The following is a 21,167-nucleotide window of genomic DNA, read 5'->3' as shown; positions in this document are numbered from 1 at the left end:
CGGCAGGTTATTTGGACTTATATATTGCCTTATGTCTCATTTATTTTTTCTGTTATTCATGCAATTATAATTCAAATAGATTAATATTTGTTTTAAATGACATTTAGTAATTTTGAAAAAGATATATTCAATAATTATAACAGTTGATTTTGACATTTTTTAGATTTGTGCTTGCGTAATGTCAGGGTAAATTAAGTTAGGCCAATTAGATTAAAACTCATTCGAGTTTTAATTTTATTAATTTCATTCATTCAACTCACACATTTTGATGAATTATTTTGGTAGATCCATCTAATTTGACCCATTTTCACATTTATAAATGGATTCAATATTTTTTATATCGTAAGAAATAAAATTATCTCCTATACACATAAAAATATATGTAGTCATTATAGGGTTATATAAATCTCCTATAATATGAGAGACATTAAATCTTTTAAAAATTTGCTAAAATGAAATACTTATTACCATTCGATTCTTTGTGACTTCTAAAATGATATCACTTTCCAAATTCCGATCTTATTCTTTAATACATTAAGTCAGGGAATGGTATTGATAAATACCCCTTATAAAAAAACAATTCAAGTTTACATTTTTTCATAAATAAACTTTAAATTTTATTATTTTAATAATTTGAAAATAAAAGATGACGTCATAATTATTAAAATTTACATTTTTTTGGATAAGACATTTCGTATTATTTTGTAATATTCTAGATAACAATTGTGTTCCATCACACGTTATACTTAAAAATTGTGAAATTTTCATATTTATTATTTGGGAAAAATGTTTCCGCAATTAATGCAGATAAGTTATCTGCATTTATTCCCAAAACGACGTCGTTTTGGTATTGAAATCTTAAAAAATTATAAATATAAAAACTATTATAACCCTAAGATAAATTAAAATTACAAAAACACCATGATTTTCGTCCCAAAACGATGTCGTATTGACTTACTGCATATAACTTATCTGCAGTAACTACAGAAAAAGCGAACCCTTATTATTTTCTTTCAAATTTTACATGATTTCCTAAAATTAATTATAAGATATGAATGATAAGTTATGACATGTCAAAAATAAGAAATGTTCCATGTAATAAAGGATAATAATTGTCATTATACAAAATTAAAAAATGGGGGTGTCTGGCGATTTTAAAAAAATAATTTAAAACAGTATAACATGAAACCATTTATACGAGTTCATATAAAAATAAATTGATTAAAAAATGATTCTAATATTGAATTTTGTACATAATGTGATTATTTAAATAGCAAAAGTCGATATGTTTGTTAGTTCTCGAATGGTTGCATGCAATGGTAGACTTAGAAAATTTTATTTATGTCTGCACACTTAGAATAAAAGAATAAAGAATTTTTTTAAATATATTAAAATACAAAAGAATATAAACAGAAGAAGAAAAGAAAATTTAACTTAACATAAAAAAAAAGTAATCAAGAGTCAACTAAACTTCTACAATAGAAAATTTTGGGTCTTTACCAACAATTATGGATCCCAATTTAATTCTTAGAAAAAAAAAGTCGACTCGTTGTCCCTCAGAATTCAAAAATAGTCCTAGATAATTAAAATCGTGGTCCTCTGAAATTAAAAAAGATTCACAATAGTCCTCCAAAGAACTAACATGGATTTATTTTAGAATTTAGAGGGACCACGAGATAACTTTTTTTCGAGGGATTAAATTAGGTTCCATAATTTTGACGACTCGAAATATATTTTACTTTTTTTTTGTCCCAAAAAATTTGTGGGTACACGTACACACATATATACAGGTACGCCATTGGTTGCATCCTGCTTACAATATTATCTTGTTCAACAACCACTTTCAACCTAGTTAAAGGTAACAGAAATGTGGAATAAAAACGAATAAGAGAGTTTGAAAGATTTTAATCAGAAATAAAATCTTCGAGGTATCCAATTTAAGAATCGAAAATATTTTCAACGGTACATCATTTATTAAATATAACCAAAAATAATATATTTACATTATTTTCACTTATGTCTCATTTTTATTTTTTTTGTCTATACCGAAAATGAATTCCACCAAATTATGATAGGGGTGAGAATAATACGGGAACTAAGAGATAAGAATAAGATGTGAGAATGAGAACATGTATTCTGTCTTATCCTGTACTATTTTTAAAAGGTATTTAAATTTAAAGCCTTAATTCTGAACATGAACCAAACTCCGGATTAGTCTATAAAAAATCTAGAAATCACCCAGAAATAATCTTAAAAAAAAAAAGTGCTCCTAACAAGTAACAACCATAGCCAGACCAGAGTCATCTAAAAATAGCCCCACTAACTAACAAAGTTCAGTATAGTTGGTAAACAGCTGGATTCTTTAAGCATGCTGACAGGGCTTCGATCTCTGACCGTGCGTATGAAAAATGTTTTGTTAGGAGAAGTGTACCCATTCAATGTGATCTCCCGTATCGAAAAAATTAGTCTTCAACTATCGACGGAAGGATACGTTCGAAAGCAAAAAATAGCCCCAACCCAAATCTCGCCGATAATGCATAGTTTCAAAACTTGACTAGACTGATACTCAAATCAGGAACATGTTCCCCACCGAAGGGATTTTTGGCAAATTTAGTGTCATGATCAGAACCGCAACAAAACGGCGAAAAGTATTAACCAAAATTTATTATAAATTTTAAAACAACATGACTCTTTTATAATAGTGCAACCTTATTCGTTAATTTCAACGAGAAGTATATGAGTTTTATTAATCTCATTTAAAGGAGATAAATTATCTCATATCATAGAGATAAATTTATGGACTTCATCACCTGAAAAAAAATAACAAAATTATCGAAAGATATTTAGAAGGAAAAAATTATTTAGCGTGAGAATAGTTTTTTCCTAAGTATATTGACTATAAAATTTTGATACAAGCAGTCTTAATATAATAATTTCTTTTGAGAAAAATATTATTTACTTTTAAGAAAATAAAAATATTTTACAAAAAAGTAGCATGATTAGGAGATAAATTTATGTACACAAAAATATAGAAATTTAATCTTACATCACCCTAGTACCTGACTTTTTTCATTTTCATTTTTTTGGTAAATACCCTTACACCCGACTTTAAACAATAACCACAAGTCAATTCTACAAATGTATTATCTCTTTTAAGCAAGAAACTAATTTACCAAAAAAAATTGGGGAGGGTTATATTTATAAATTTTTATTTACAAATTATATTATGTACTCCCAGAAATATACTAGGTTACATTATGTATTTCCGAAGTACATAATGTTAAAAAAAATTGTAAACAGATTCTTTCCCAAAAATATTATAGGTCAATTTTGTTGTGTGGAGAATATTATAGATCGATTGATTCTATTAATGAAGATATTTTTTGAAAAAATATTTTGTTACATTTTTTAAAGAAAAATGTTTTTCTCACATGTTATATGAGGAAGCTTTTCTTATGTTACACACCTATCAAAATTCGAGCGAACATTTTTTTTTTCTTTTCTTTTTATTTAGTTATAGAACCTATCTGATTATGTCTCTATCCAAAATAATATTTTTTTACGTAACATAATAAAAATATTGCTCTTTTTTAAAAGAAAACAAATTCAATACTGCGTAAGGTTAAAGTAAGAACAGAGTTACTCAGTAAATTTTTATGACTTCGAGTGAAGTTAGCACGTGCAACACAACTTAATTAATGGCATTAATTATTACACGGATTAAAAGTTTTAAAATGATTTTTTCTAAAAGTTAGGGGATCGATTAATTTTTCTTTTTCTTTTATTTTTTAGCATTAATCACCAAAAGGCAAGCAAATGTACTAGGATAAACAAGTGACAATAATTTAGTTAACATAAAATCATATCATTGAGCAAAGAAAGCATAAAAATAAAAGGTAATGTAATTCTAAATAACTTAAAGAAAAGAACTCAAAAATATTTTTACTTTTTTTTTATTATTATTACTTTTTGTTTTTGATATTATTTCTTGGGAGAATATGTTTTTCATGTTACAGACAACAACATATAAAAAAGTGAATGAGACCCACTAAAAAAAAATAGAAAAAATGGATTCCACATATTTTTGTGTGTGTTGCATGAGATAATTTATCTTATGTAATATGAGAAATATATTTTCTTATTTCTTAAAAACAAATCACAATTCTCTTAGTTCTCCCTTTTTTCTCCACTAACCCAACTTATTTAATCATTTAATTAGTTTTAATTTTTTTGTGTAAAGAAAAACTTGTTTAAATTAAAAAATAAACTACAAACAAATACCAACTAACTAATATTAGCCCATTAACCATAGCCCAGTAAATAACTAAATCGATTTCAGAAAGGTAAAGAAAAGGATTATGAGTTAACCAAAAGTCAAATCAGTCAAATAAAAAAAAAATAAGACTTCAACTAAAAATAAATAAATAAAAATCTCCAAACTCTAAACTAAAACTAAAGTGTCAAAATGGGCCGAGTTAAATGGATTAGCCCGACAAAATAAGACCGGGAGGCGTGAAGCGTTAGTACTTAGTAGACTTTTGCTATTCCAAAATGTCCTCTTCATGCTACTCCTTAGATCCAAAATTTCTACATTGCGTTGACACCATCTACAAAATTTGAGGTCTTGAACCAAAATAGTGAAACACTGACCATTGTGCCACTGTTCTCACACAAATTTACTTAAATGCTACGCTCCTAAACTAATTTTTCAAACTGTCACGCAGGCAAGGTCGCTTGCAGCAGTAGCGAACTATGCATGATGATGTGTCATGAAGCTGGTGGTGTCAGAGTTCGTTTCTGACACAGGCGACCTCTGTTTTTAACTAAGTTCGCCTACCATGTAGGCGACCTTCATTTTTTTTTTTTTTAATTTGATACTTGTTATCCACTAAAAATGTGACACGTTAGCAAACCGAGTTCGCCTTAAATCTAATTAGTTCATGTATCAAAATTTTGGACCGCAAGGATACTTATAGCCATAGGTTAGGTATATATATTCATATGCGCCTTAAATATAACAGTACATGATCCATAAGTTATATGTGGTTGTCTATTAATTTATACTAGTAGCTATCAAACCTAACAGGAATTACTAGACAACAAGTGTAGCTTAAATAGCAAAAAATGAGACAACAAATAGAAAATACTAGATTGCAGTACACTTGACAACCAATGCAGCAAGCATATCTATATATCAACAAAGGTTTAATCATGGAAAGTAAGCAAGTAGGACATAAATTAATCATAGATAACCCATATTTTTAAGAAGGACTGATATATATATATATATATATATATATATATATATATATATATATATATATATATATATATATATATTGAAAGTTATATTTACAAACTCTTACAAATTACACTATGTCTGACACCGGTCATACACTAATCAAGAGTGTATGACCGGTTAGGTTATACTTAGTGTAATTTGTAAAAAAAAATTGTAAACGGATCCTTTCAATATATATATAAGTATATGAAAGAAAAGCATTAATAACCAAGGTGTAGAATTAATATTTGTCAATATTTGTCAGTATAAGTATAGGATTTAATCTTATCTACATTCACTCTCAAAATGACGTCGTTTTGGATTTAAAAATTAAAAAATTATAATGAAAAAGACTATTATAACCCTGAAATAAATTATAATTACAAAAATATCTTTATTTTTGCCCGAAAACGACGTCGTTTTGGACTCACTGTAGATAAGTTATTTACATTGAATATAGAAAAAAGCGAACTCATAGATTAGTTTTCTTTGCTTTTCGTAATCTTGTCTATCTCTTAGGAACAGATTTTGCCAAGTCCAAAACTCAAGATATAGCCAAAAAATAAAAGCATACTTAATCGAAAATTTGTTTTTGGTCACGGTTTCCAGCAATCAAAACAGTATCAGTATTGTTATCAAAAAAAAAAAAAAAACAGTATCAGTATTCCACCTTTATATACAAGGTTGTCGTCCTTCTTTGACTTCAATTTCAAATTTTAGGGGCAGATGGTACCGTGGTTTTTAGGTTGGTTTAAGATCGAGTTGATTGAATATCTAATGAACCCAAAATTTATGCATGTATAGATTCATAGCCAGCAAGTCAGAAGTTCAAAGTCAATAAAGGAATTCAGCTAAGAGACCTCAATCCCGCGGTTACACCCGATAAAAAAAAAATTAATATTTCTTATGTTGTACGAGATAATTTTATTTCTTATATACATAAAAGTATATGGAGTTTATGATTTTTTTTTTCTTTATATGGCTCCATATGAGTCTCACACAATTTCTATGTGTGTGCAAAAAACACTAAGGTGGTATTTGGTTGAAGAGATCTGAAAATTTCCCCATACAAATGAACTTGGCAATCCAGAAAGTTATTGTTTGGTAGAGAGATTCATTGAAGTTCTCCATCTATGTTATTTGCATAGCATTTCTCCATTTGGTCATAGAAAGCCAGCCATTGTCACTGTTTAGAATATGAAGTTGGTGGTGATTTTCTGTGGATAGCTGGGTAAATTGGAAAATGACAAAATAAAACAGACCAAAATATCCTCTGATTCTTGAAGACAGATGCTAGATATTATCTTCAGCGCTCTTGTCTTTGTTTGAGTGCAGAAGCTTATCTTACATGGACCACACGCACAACAAATTTGTCCCTTATCATAAATCCCATTTCACAGATGTTTACAAATGGGATTTACAGGAGCATTGAACATAGAGCAACTGTCAACTCAGAGAACGAGAGGATTTCCATTGCTGCATTTAATTGGCCTGAAATGAACACAGTTGCTGGTCCAGTATCAAGCCTTGGTACTCCTGAAAGACCAGCAATGGATTCCATTCACGCGAGCAGCAACAATAATCATACATGGATGTCATCAGGATCCAAAACAATCATTTTTTAAACCTGAAATGTATTTATTGACTTTGCCTGAGAATGAAAGATTATTCATGTACACAGAATGATTATGCCATCAAATATGTATTCTTCAAATAGTTGTCTGAAGTGTGCCCCCAACTTGTAGTTTTTGTATTTAATATTCGTTACTGAATGCAGAGTGTGTTTTTGTTTATAATATTTAAATGTAGTTCGTAATACTAACTATCTCTATTCATGAGTCGCTTTGCATCATAAATAATATATGTATGGTATGAAAATCTATATTTTCGTAAGTATAAAAATTATATAATGATACTTCACGCCATCAAATTCAATGATACTTCACGCCATCAAAATGACTCAGGAAAAGATAAAAAAGATAAAAAGTTATTGAGATACCACCAAGGTTACAATATAAAATATATTGAACATTATGACATGTCCAGAGGAAGCATATTTGAAATGAAGTTGTTTTATGAGCTCCAAATGACACAATGCAATGTAAACATATAATTTATTTCTGATATAATATACACAAACTTGAGTGATTTTTCACATCTTTACAAGTGACAAGCTTTCAGCAGGGATATTTTCACATCTTCACACAGGGATATTTTCACATCTTCACACAGGGATATTTTCGTAATTGTCACTTATTTCCCCATCTATATTTTACCTCAAACCAAACATAGACTTTATAAATCTTACCTAATTTGTCCGGTAAATTTTTTTACAACCAAACAACTTTTTTTACATTTTCCTACCAAACTCACTTTTCAACTATTTTCCTAGTATTCAAAAAATTTCTCCTCAACCAAAGGCCCCCTAAAAAATGGCAACTTGTTTTAAGAATTCCACCAAACCTTTGTGCTCATACTTTTAAAGAAAAACCCTTCTCTAAAATCATGATATATACAAGGAAGTGACCTCCACGGCTACACCCCTGATGTGAATAAAGTCCACTGAATATAGCATAAACAATATATTTTCATGACTCAAAGCATGTTCAAAATCATGGGTCAAAAAGAACAGAAGTAAAAAAGTTACAATTTGCAGAGTAAACCAGTAGTAGTACCACATAGACAGAGCCAAGTTTTGTGAAAGAAAGGACGGAATTTCCTAACTAATTTGGAGGCTTGAAGGTGGGATATGCTCTTGATTTCGTTGCACCAGTTTTATTCCCTTTTCTTAATTTTCTAACGCTAAAAAAGCTCTGTTTTGTGCTTTTCTTTCATCTAAACGCACGCACTCCCCATTTTATAATAAATGAATCCATGTTCTTATTATTCTATTTTTTTCCAATTACATTATTTCAAATAGATTTTACATTTTAGAGTAATCTTATATTGGAAACATAGTTTTTCCATGAGCATTAGAACTTAAGTTATAATTTTTACCTATTTACTAAATAAATTACGAAATAGGAAAAAAATTAAATATATAATTTTTTTATGAATTCAATTAAAATATACTAGGAGTCAGAAAAGGATTAAATGCAAGCAAATTAATATTTATTTAAATGTTCCAATTTATGTAATTCTAAAAGCATTATTTTATTGTTTTAAAGGGTATTACATGATCATTAGCTATGAAGCACCGACACTTTAAAGATTCTGACGTGTCATGTCCGGCACTTCCTGATACTATCGGACACTCCGACACTCCAACACGCATTATAAAAATTCAAAAAGGTTCAAAGGTTACGTTGCGTTGAGTTTTTAGTTCCAACTATTAGATTCGTTGAATTACGATTACTATTTTCTTGAGTTTAATATAAATATTTGGAATATGTTATGTTTCTTTGCAAAATTATGAATATTATAAGTTTAGATTCATTTTTTTGTTAAATTATTGAATATTAAATATAATATACACTACATAAATTAAAATATTATTTAATCTCAAAACGTGTCCTAACGTGTTGAAATCTAACATTTTTTAGAATTAACGTGTCGGAGTGTCGTGTCGTGTCACGTGTCTCGTGTTGGTATCGGTGGTACATAGATTATTAGTAAAAAAGTCATCATTTTAAGTTTTAATAAAGAAATCATTCGATAATAAAGATGCAAGTCACAAATTAAAAAGAAAAAGAAAGAAACCATTATGTAATAATCAATAAATTAGGGCCTCTCTTTGAGAGGACGATAGTTTCTTATTTCTTAGTTTTTTTTTTTTGGGTCTGTGAACCGCTGTTTCACATAATAATAATAATGATTACAAGTTTTTAAACATTTACGCCATTAATTTAAGAACTAGTGACTAGTTAATTAGGGTAACGATAGGTATATATTTTTTAGATATAGAAACTACATGAATGGTTAAAAGAATTTCAACTATACTTTTTCTTTTTCTTTTTTTGTAAATAATGCATTTAGCTTTTTCAATCTAATTATAGTACAACCATATATGATTTCTCTCTATTTTCCTCCCATATAAAAGAAAACCGTTCTTATTTTTTCTTTTTCCGCAAATCTAATTCAATGACATTAAAATTTGTAAGTGCACTAGTAGATTATATTGCAAGTCTAAATTTATCCCGGGAACTCTGTACATAAAATATTTAAAGCAAAAAGGCAACACTCTATAGCTCTAGATCATATCTAAGATTCCATTTACACCGATTACTTTAATATTGCTGCGGTCCAAGGGACTAGGAGGGGAAATGTAACATGGGACCAGAATAATGTTTATACTTAAACTTCAAAGAATATCGAATAGCGTCGACAACTTGAAATAAAGTTCATGGGAAGTCATTTTTTCATGTAATTGGAGATAAATATTGTGAGACATCCAAATTTATACTATTCTTTTTGTTTTTTTAACAAGTGATGGGTTTCATTATTTGTTGTGTCTATGACATAAGAGATGCTACTTCATGTGACATGAAAAAAGAGAAGCAATCAATTCTTTATTTTTTACTTATCTATACGTTAATATAACTACCTTCAGAATCAATTAGAATATCAAATGCTTATACCCCAAATCCCCAATCCAATGCTTAAGTACTGGAATAAATATTTTTATGTAAGATGATATTAATCGATCATGGACAAATTTGCGGTAATGAAGCTGGAGAGAGATAGAAAATGAAACAAAAGAAATGGGGAATTTTTTTTTAAAAAAGAGGGGTTGAGCAATTGGCGTAGCTTAAAAAACTCTCTCGCTTTCTTTGCAAGCCTATCGGCCAGCATAATCATCGTCTCAACATGGGCTTTTTGCTGTTTCGTTCTTTTTCACCCACCAAAAAGACTGGAAAGCCATGACACTACGTAATGATACTGCTCCCCTATGCGTGAATGGAGGCATTTCCAATTTCTCATCATTATTATATGGGGAAAATAATTCTTATATTATAGAAGAATTATTTCTTCTACTATAGACATAAGATATGGTGGATCCCACTATCTATTAAAAAAAAGTATAGCATATAATTTGATGTCTCACTGGTAGAAGAAAGAATTCTCCTACTGAGAAAAAAGTGATCCATTTATTTATCTGCCCGTTTTTGTGTGAAAATTTTACCCCTTTTGTTGACTGTGAGAAAATATTATGGTTTGTATATTAGGAAAATATTTTTGATACTATGGATATATCGCTTGGTATATCCTTTATCAAATATAGAAAAAAATAACACATTTACACTACCTCTATTTTTATGGTTATTTTCTCTCATATCTTTTTTTATTTTTTTTGTAAAGAAATACCTACTTTCATTCCACCAAAAATATACTTATGTATTAGGGATAACATAACACATCTTCTTTTATCCCTAAATATCAGTAATTAGGAAAAAGAATATGTAAGTTTAAGTCCAGTAGAAAATCCTATTTTATTCTCCCAAAGATACGCACGTTATCAATTTAGTGTTAAATTTTTTGTTTTTAAACAAAATTATAGTTTGTAATGCTAGAAAATTAAAATAAATATGTATTATTCTTACAGATTTAATGTTGTTAAGACAGGGATGAAACAAAAAAGAGAGTATAATTTGTTTAAGGGAAAAAATATCTAATGTTACTTTAAATAATTTTATCTAATGTTCACTAAAACGACGTCGTTTTGAAGTTGAAAAATTAAAAAATTAGAATAATAAAGACTATTATAACCCTGAAATAAATTAAAATTACAAATATACCATGATTTCCTCTCCAAAACGACGTCATTTCGACGAACATTAGATAAAGTTATCTAAAGTAACTTTAGAAAAAGCGAACTCTTTGTTTAATAACAAAAATATATATGGGAGAGATTATACTTATTATAAAGTAAGTTTACCACCTCTTACTACCTCTCTTATAACCGTATGATGAAATCAAATCTATCGATGTCATTTGATACAAATTTTTCTCTCTCTCTCTTCAACCACTTCCTCCACCCCACTCTCTCTCTCACTTTTCTCTTTCTATTGTGTTTTGCTGACCATTATACAATGGTTATAAACAAGGTAGTAAGTATAACTTTTCCCAATATATATAGGAAAAACATTTCTCCGATTATTGCAGAAGTGTTCTCCTCATGCGACACACTCAGTCAAATTTTTACTTTTTTAATAAAAATATGGTAAGCCCCACCATATCCTTGTCTTAGCGGGAGAAGAAAAAGCTATGTAACGACGGCAGAGATACAAAGTCATATATATATATATATATATATATATATATATATATATATATATATATATATATATATATATATATATATATATAAGGTTTATCGTTTCTCAAGCTGCTTGAGATAATCTTATCTCCGGCTACTAAATCATAACCGTACAAAGATGGATCAATGGTGATAAATAGGGGTGTTAACGGGCCGAGCCGAGCTTTGATCTTAAAAGGCTAAGCATGTGTTTAAATGTGTCGGTCTTACCAAGCCTGTTACATGTTACAAATATAGTTATCGGCCTGTGGCCTGCCTTATTTATGAAAAATAAAAGCCTGATTTTGCCTGTTAGAAAAAAATAAGACAACAAAAATTTATCCAAACAGAATATACAATCAACAACACTAGTAATTTCATAAATATTCATAAATTCAATATATAACAAACAGCATAATATAGAACAAAATCATTCAAAAAGCTTGTTTAACTAATAAAATAGGGGTGAAAAGAATTGAGAGAAGAGAGAGGGCTATTACAAATAGTATAAAAAATTAAATAAAAATAAAAATTAATATACTAGGTCAGCCTGAGAGGCTCCAAGTAGGGCTGTGCGTGGGTCAGGTCGGGTCAGGTTTTTGTCCGACTCGACCCAACTTGATTTTTATAGGTCAGGTATTTTGACCCGACCCGCTTTAATTTGATCCAAGTCAGGTCTGACTTGGATTGGATTTTGTTGAACTAGTTTAGAACCGGTTCGGATCTGACCTGGCTTGGTTTCTGATGTGGGTCTGACTTGGTTTCTAAACTGGGTCAAATCTGACCTGACCCATTTTTGACTTGGTTCCCTCACAAAATTTTGTCGAAATTTCTACGTTGCAAAAGACAAAAAATTCGTCACAAAATTATTTTTTCATCGAAATACTTTTTGTCAAAAAGCGACGAAATTTTTTCTCTAACGAAAACTTTTGATAGAAATGTGTTCCGTTGAAAATTTTGATGGAAATGTTTTTTATCAAAAAATTTGACGAAAATATTTAGTCGAAAACTTTCGATGGAAATGTGTTTCGCTAAAAATTTCGACGAAATTTTTTTTTATCAAATAGTTTAACGAAAATGTTTTCGTAGAAAACTTTCGCCGAAATTTGAATTCTGTAAAAATTTTGATGAAATTTTTTTTCGTAAAAAAATTTCGATGAAAATGTGTTTCGTCCAAATTTAACGAAAATATTTAGTCGAAATTTTTTGATGAAAATGTGTTTCGCTAAAAATTTTGACGAATTTTTTTTTTGTCAAAAATTTTAACGAAAATATTTCCGTCGAAAACTTTCGTCGAAATTTGAATTCTGTAAGGAATTTTGATGAAATTTTTTTCCGTCAAAAAATTTCGATGAAAATGTGTTTCATCAAAATTTAACGAAAATATTTTGACCAAAATATTTAGTCGAAAACTTTTGATGCAAATGTGTTTCGCTAAAAATTTTGATGAATTTTTTTTTTTGTCAAAAAGTTTAACGAAAATGTTTCCGTTGAAAACTTTCGCCGATATTTGAATTCTATAAGAAATTTTGATGAAATTTTTTTCCGTCAAAAAATTTCGATGAAAATGTGTTTCATCAAAATATAACGAAAATATTTTGACCAAAATATTAAGTCGAAAACTTTTGATGGAAACGTGTTTCGCTAAAAATTTCAACGAATTTTTTTTTTGTCAAAAAGTTTAACGAAAATGATTTCGTCGAAAACTTTCGCCGAAATTTGAGTCTGTAAAGAATTTTGATGACAATTTTTTTCCGTCAAAAAAGTTGATGAAAATGTTTTTTGTCAAAATTTAACGAAAATATTTAGTCGAAAACTTTCGATGGAAATGTGTTTCGCTAAAAATTTTGACGAAATATTTTTTTTTGTCAAAAAGTTTAACGAAAATGTTTCTGTCGAAAAATTTCGTCGAAATTTGAATACTGTAAAGAATTTTGATGGAATTTGTTTTCGTCAAAAAATTTCGATGGAAATGTGTTTTGTCAAAAAAATTTATGAATTTGTTTTTTGGTGAAATATTTTGACGAGATTTAGATTCCATAACAAAAATTGACAAAAAAAAATTTGCGAAAAATTTTGATGAAAATTTTTTTCGTACAAATTTTTGGTGTAATTATTTTACGTTAAAACTTTTCTTTTAATGTAATTGTGATTTTTTTTTCACAAAATGGGTATGGGTCAATGGGTCATTATTAAAACAAGTCAGGTCTAAAACTGACCCAAATAAAAATGGGTCAGTATTTAAACTAGTTCAAAAAAAGTAGGTACTTATGGGTCAAGTTAAGGTCAGATCAAGGGCAGGGCGAGTGAACCAGTTTTTTTGCACACCCCTAGCTCCAAGGCCGAGCTTTTGAATTGGAACATGATGCCTTTTTACGAAACGAGCTTTTATACAAGTCCAAGCCTGGTTCCAACAATCAATATTAGACATGTAAGCTCAGGCCTTCACGAGCCGAGCCAAAGGCCCCTGGCTTGTTTATCACCCCTAGTGATAAAGGAAGAGAGAGAAAAAAGAAATCATAACCATTCAAAGGTGAATAAATTAATATAAGAAAATAAATAAATAAAACGACGTAGTTTTGGGGTAGCCGGAGATAAACTTATCTCAAGCTGCTTGAGAAATGTTTTTCCCATACATATATATATATATATATAGGTAAAGGATTTCTCCAGTCAACGGAGATAAGTTATCTCTAGTGAGCCCAAAACGACGTCGTTTTGAGACAAAAATTAAAGTATTTTTGTAATTATAATATATTACATTGTTATATTAGTCTTTATCATTATAAATTTTTAATCTTATAACCCAAAACGATGTCGTTTTGAGCTCACTGGAGATAACTTTATCTCCGGTGACTGGAGAAATACTTTTCCCTATATATATATATATATATATATATATATATATATGATATTTACATTTCTGCAGCTGCTATACGTGCACAATCAAATACTTGTCATATATATACTTGAAAACATTAAATGTGGAAAATCATAACCATACACTTGTCGTTGTTGTACATAAAGCGACTGCAGAAATGATTTTACCTATATATATATATATATAAATTATTTTATCATAATATATAAAAGTATTGAACAATTGATAATTTTTTGTAATCACCAAAAAAAAAGTTTGAAATATTTCACTCTTATTAGTTCCTAGTTTGTATTGTTGTCACAATTTACAATAGTACTTGATTATGGACATTAAAGAATGATGTTTTCATTTTGTCCAATAATATCTCCCACTTAATATCACATGGCGTTCAACTTACTACTCAAAGGTTTTATTATATTCATTCAATAGAAAATCAACACAATAAATGGAATATCTCCTATATTAATAAATAACATAATACAATATAAATTAGTACAGTTAATATATAATTGCCCTCTAAAACGGAATAACCTATACAATGAAATAGGTCATTCTACAAGCATAAATTTAATTTACTTATTAAATAAATCATACCTGGACGAAATAAATTTTGAGTTATAGGGTTCTATAAACTGTCCAGAGTTTCGGACTTTGAAGAGGAAAAAGAGTTGAAACCTTTTTTTTTTTCACTCTTTTGTTTTTTTCTTCAAAAAGTCATTGTAATTTGTTGACATTGGGATCGAGGAATCTCAACATTTTCCTCTATAAATGGGTCATAGCTTAATATCGTTTTCCCATAGCTTTTAGATATAAAAAGCAACTTTAGGACTTTAGCTTCTCCATGTTGACCACGTCAACAATGGAAAGCATTCCCCAACCAGACCGCAAATTCAATTTTCTAGACCTCAATCCTTTCCTTTCACACGATTGGTTTCCAATAATCAAGATAAAATGGTTCCAAGTATAAGCATACTTTTTTTATAATACACTTGATTGAGAAAGCTGTATAGTTTCATATCAAGAAGGTTGTCGGATTTTATAGTAATAGTTGGATTGTTGAACCAATTGATATGTTTTTTTTTTTGGTAATACAATTGATATATTTTTGTGCTAATGTTGCTGCCTATCAATAGTTAGATTTACTGTATTCATTACACTTCTCTGGTCTTGGACACTAAAATTTACCCATGGAGAGGAACGCTTCTTTGGGTTAGTTTGGAATCTTTGGTTGTGTAGAATCTACAATCTACCCTGCAACATAACCAATATTATATTATTCATACATGGCCCGGCTACTAAGTCAAAGTATTGTTAACGTATCCCCTCCACCGTTGAACAACTTCAACAACCAAATTTTATGTCAGTATAATAATAAATATTATATTAAATATTAATCGTTGATTTTTGTATATTTAATGATTATAATAAATTAAAATTTAATAATTAATAAGACCAAATAAATAATTACAATCATTAGATATATCAAAATTAACAATTAAAATTTGATGTAAAACTTATTATTTTTATTTTGAGGTAAATTTTATATATATATATATAGGATAAACTAGTCTTATGTCACAGGAAAGAAAACAATCTCCAGCTGATAGTTTGATTTTTGTGCCAAATATTTTTTCTTATTTCTTTTTTGTCATATGTGGATCCCACAAAAAAATTTCTCTCAGTGACAGAAGACAAGAACTCTTCTGTAATAGTAGAGTCACTTTCCCATATATATGGTTCGATTTTTCTACGGTTAATGTAGATAACTTATCTACAGTGAGTCCAAAACGACGTTGTTTTGAGGCAGAAATCAAGGTATTTTTGTAATTATAATTTATTTCAGGGTTATAATAGTCTTTTTCATTATAATTTTTTAACCCAAAATGGCGTCATTTTGAGAGCGAAGGTAGATAACTTATCTACATTCTCTTTAGAAACATTAAAGCCTATATATATATAGGATAAAATCCTTTGACACCAGTGTCAAATTTAAAGTTTGACATCTTATCTGAGAGCCGTTAGACAAAAAAAACAATGATGTCATATGCTTACAAATCAGAGTCGTTGATCTTTTTTGATCTAACGGCTCTCAGATGAGGTGTCAAACTTCAAATTTGACACCGGTATCAAAGGATCCTGCCTCAAGAAAGAATATATAAGTGAAAAAAGGTCAAAGACTCAAAGGTTCAAATTAATGGACGGCATTGAGGCGCTGTCATTTTATTGCTGCGAGTCAAAGACCTTCCGCGTGGAAATAGAAACGCGCCAATCTTGATGCAATTTTCAAGGTTGGCAGTTGGCCAAATCTTTAATGAAAAAAACTAATGAATTACTTGTGCGAAAAAAATGAAAGTGTTGTTGTTATTAATGGTTAATTATCACATCATTAAATCAACATTTTCATCTTTCTATCAAGCTCTAAACGGTATTATGGTGGAAGTATAAACATGAAGAAATAAAAAACCAAAAAACTAAATCTGTTACTCGAGAAATATCTGAAATAAAAAAAATTGTCTTATTATTTTGTGCTATTTTTGAACTTGAAAAGGCTACAGTGTTCACACAAAAAGTTAACGTAAATTTTAAATAAAAATAAATAAAATTTTGTAGGATAAAACATATAATTGTATCATGTAACGTACAAAAATAATGAGAAATTGTTAAATAATTATTTATACAAATTTAAGTGTCAATAACTAACTTACATCTGCACTTGCAAAAGTGATAAAACTCATTTTGTTTAAGAGTGAACACAAAGGGCAATGATAAATTATTTTTCAGGAAACATTTCTAGTTGGCTTAAGTTTGAACACAAAATCAAGGTTTGAAGGGGTTAATTCATAAAATAATACAAAGATGCAACACGAAATATAATAACAATATTTTGCATGACAACAAAAATAAAAAATTTGAAAACTTAGTACAACCATAAACTACAAACAACACCAATAAAAATAAACCTTATATATTACAAAATTCATTCATTTCATAATCCGTACTACAATATTCACATGTAATATCATTATTATTGACATCTTCATCTCGGTCCAATTCTAATTGTTTATTTGAAACCTTTTCATGGTTCTGGAATTGCACCAAGATTTGTCATGATTTTGAACCAGATGTTTACGCACCCACATACTTTGGATAACAGATTTGACGCGCTGTCTGATTTGATTTAAATCCGTCGTCGTTTTCAAAGAACGAAAAATTTTAAATACAACATTTTGTTCATCCTAATCTTTACCAATCATCAAAGCATACAATAAACATACTTGGCTTCATTGTGACCATTTAGTGTCGCAGTGTTGAAATTTTCAATAGCCACCTTATCGCGCAAAGAACAGCAACTTTGTTGGTAATATTGTACTATTCCTTCACAGTACAAAATTTTTGCGTTGCCATGCAACGTTTCAAAAAGTATAATTGGCAGTCTCTATTGTACCATTCCTCTGGCGTCATTACCCACTTAAACAACCCCTTGTATTCCTCTTAAGGGTCGCCGTGACAAGTGTTGACTACTTCGTGGAGAAACAGTCTTTACGTGGTAGCCGAAGTCATTGGCAAACATGCAAATTTCTCCAACGATGCATGTTTATACACTGAATCATGCTCTGCAAGATTCAAAAAATCTTTGCAACTGACTTTAATGTTGCTAATGTCCTCGATGGAATGGATCGCCACATTTTAAAAAATCTTCAATAACAACTCCACGGGAAGAGTTTTGATGTTGGCCATTGCTTTCTTCATGATATTTTGGTTCGAAAATTTTCATAATTCTTGGTCGGATTGAAGTGCAGTTTACGAAAAAGGGAATAGGAGAAATTGTATATATTATATTCTGGTACTCGTTCAGTGCAGACACATCGTTTAAAGTTGCACTTAATCGTTATAAATTTTTCAATTTTTGCAATAAACAACACATTTTGTTTCATGTGTCTATTTAAATTCCACTGCAATGACATGTGTATTGATATTCCATTGAATTAAAATGACTCTTCAATCTCCTTAAGTCTTAACTGTGTGTATCTTTTCTGTTTTTCGAAGAAGGATTAAAGATGGTTGTTTAGTTTGTCTTTTAAATAAGTCTCTTAAACTTCCAGTAATTAATGTTGTGTCGTTTGGTCTTTAGAGACCGTAGAGCAAGTAAGACTAATATTTGCATAAGTATGAGGTGTCGCTTTGTTCCTTAATTATTAACCACAAATATCTGCCAACTCCTGCGTGATACATGCTACTACATGATTTATTATTGACTCATAGTTTGAGCCTATTCATCAAATGAGAAATCCTAGATCCCTGGAGGATTCTTGGGTAGCCGCTATATGTAAGGAAGGGCTACACCCTCATTGATTAAGTAATAAAGGTATCTCTTTTACCTTGCATATTGCATTTATAGTTCTTAAGGGGCGTTTGGTAGAGGAGTAAAAAATTTTAACCAGGTAAATATAATTACTGGAAAAACAGAAGGAAAGTTTTAAAAAAGTTATTTGGTAGGCTGAAATATTACCATGAAAATTTGTTTAAATTTACTAAGTCTGTGTTTGGTTGAAATTAAAATATTGATGGGAAAATTATTGAAAATCCGAAAATACCCCTTTTAGATTTCGAATCTGAATTGAAATAGACCCGTGGAGGCAACATTCGTTGGACACCTTCCGTTCTCCATTTATCTGTGTTTGTGTGTGTCTCTCCTTTGGAAGTCAGGCACCATCACTCGGGGTCCGGTCAGGCGGTGGTTTGAGAAGTGTAAGTCAACACCCATATACAAGGTTGGACATTAGGATCGAGGGTCAATTATAAGTATGACAGTACGCATTACGAAGAGCCCAATGTGGTTCAGAGATTTTATAGACATAACTACATTATTGGTTGATTACAAGTATTGGCTAAGATTTAAAATATCGAGATAGCTACCAACTTAGATGTGGTTCTTCTGATGTCTTGGTAAAAATACAGAAGATCAAAAAAATGGAGTACTACACTTGTAAAATATGAAATGGTACAAGTAAAAGATAATTGTTCACGACAGAAGATGGAAAAGGCATCTTATAGAAGAAGCAGTCATCAAAAACTTAAAAATACATCACAATAAGGAAGCATGATAAAGCTGTCAGTGATGTTGAGATCAATACCATCCTAGCAGTCAAGGCTGGAGATTCTATTCCTCTTGATGGAGTCGTGGTGGAAGGAAAGTCTGAAGTTGATGAAAAAATGTTAACAGGAGAATCATTCCCTGTTACTAAAGAGTCAGATTCAGTAGTCTGGGCTGGAACTATTAATCTGAATGGTTAAGTATTTAGTTATTTTTCATCTCTTTTGTTTTGTCTCCTAAAACAATACTTCCCCTAAAATGATTTTGGGTACTTATCATTCCATGATATATAAGTGTAAAAACTACAGTGTTGGCAAATGACATAGTGGTGGCAAAAATGTCAAAATTTGTTGGAGAGGCTTCTAGCAGAAAATCTCGATCACAAAGATTCATAGATAATTTTACAAAATACTATTTTCCATGTACATGGCATTTCTATCTGACCATCGTGAGCATTTTTTCAGTTGCCTTGTTATCTGCAAATACCACCTCCAAGGTGGTTTTGTCAAACAGTGACTTTTGCATCACTTTACACACAAAACTGAATTACATGGGGAAAACAGTTGTCTAGTATTTTTTTCCTAAACTTCTACTAAACATGGTGTAATTAAATACCCACTCTCATTTATCCATCAATTCCACAATAAACCACCTACCAAACACCCCCTTAATGACTTAAGCATCAAAATGTGTGCTAAACTCACCACCTTTTTTTTTCATCAATATGTGGAGAAGCTTACCATAACAACCACCATGAAGCCTACTTCATGAAAACTCATGCATAACACTCACACCATGAGCTCGTTTGGATGAACTTTTTTCTTCTTCAAAAGTTACTTTTTTTTCTTAAAAAGTTGTTTTTTTAGGGAAAAAAATACTTTTCATTTTAAGTTTGTTTGGATGTCTGTTTTTAAAAAAATAAAAGTCACAAAAAAGCAAAAAACTTGCTTTTTTTAGAAGCTAAAAATTTTAGTTAATAAAAAAGCAGAAGTCAAAAATCAAATATTTTTTTAAAAACTAAATATTTTTATAAAAATATAACTAGCTTTAACTTTTGTAAAAAATACTTTTAAAATAAGAAAGAGATGAAAGTTACTTTTTATAAAAGCGCAAACAAACGGGCTCCATAATAGCCACGTGTGAGCAACTAAATTAATGAAATGTAAATATTTATACAAAAGATACGTAGATTTTAAAAACAATGTCTATTTAAGTAATTCGACCGCTGAAGTTAAAATAATATATCCATCAAATCCAAAAGGGCCGTCGTGAGCTAACTCGAGTCAAATTTTCATACGCAGTTCTAAATCCTAATCATTTAAATTTTGGTGGATAATTTTCTTTGGTACTTAATGGAATTTTTTCTCTCCAAACAAACAATAATGAGTTCAAACAGAAGCTTCTTTTTCGCATTTAGGTCACACCAGATACGTTTCGGACTTGCATACTTGCAAAGTTGCATTAATGTATGAAGCAAGATTTAAATTTTACTAAATGATATACTTTAAAAGAAAAACTATAAATTCATAATTATTGACTAAAAAATAAATTATAATAAATCATACTTATGAATATATTTTATAATAATTTCAACTATTAACTTTTCTATCAATAATTATACCTGTATATTATTTTGTCTAAAGTGTGTACATGCGACCCAGCCAAAAGTATGTAA

The sequence above is a fragment of the Gastrolobium bilobum genome, unplaced genomic scaffold (assembly GCF_033153095.1).
Source record: "Gastrolobium bilobum isolate Gb01-03AN ecotype WA unplaced genomic scaffold, APGP_CSIRO_Gbil_v1 utg2673, whole genome shotgun sequence".
Classification (NCBI taxonomy): domain Eukaryota; kingdom Viridiplantae; phylum Streptophyta; class Magnoliopsida; order Fabales; family Fabaceae; genus Gastrolobium; species Gastrolobium bilobum.
Note: the sequence above shows the minus strand (reverse complement) of the source record.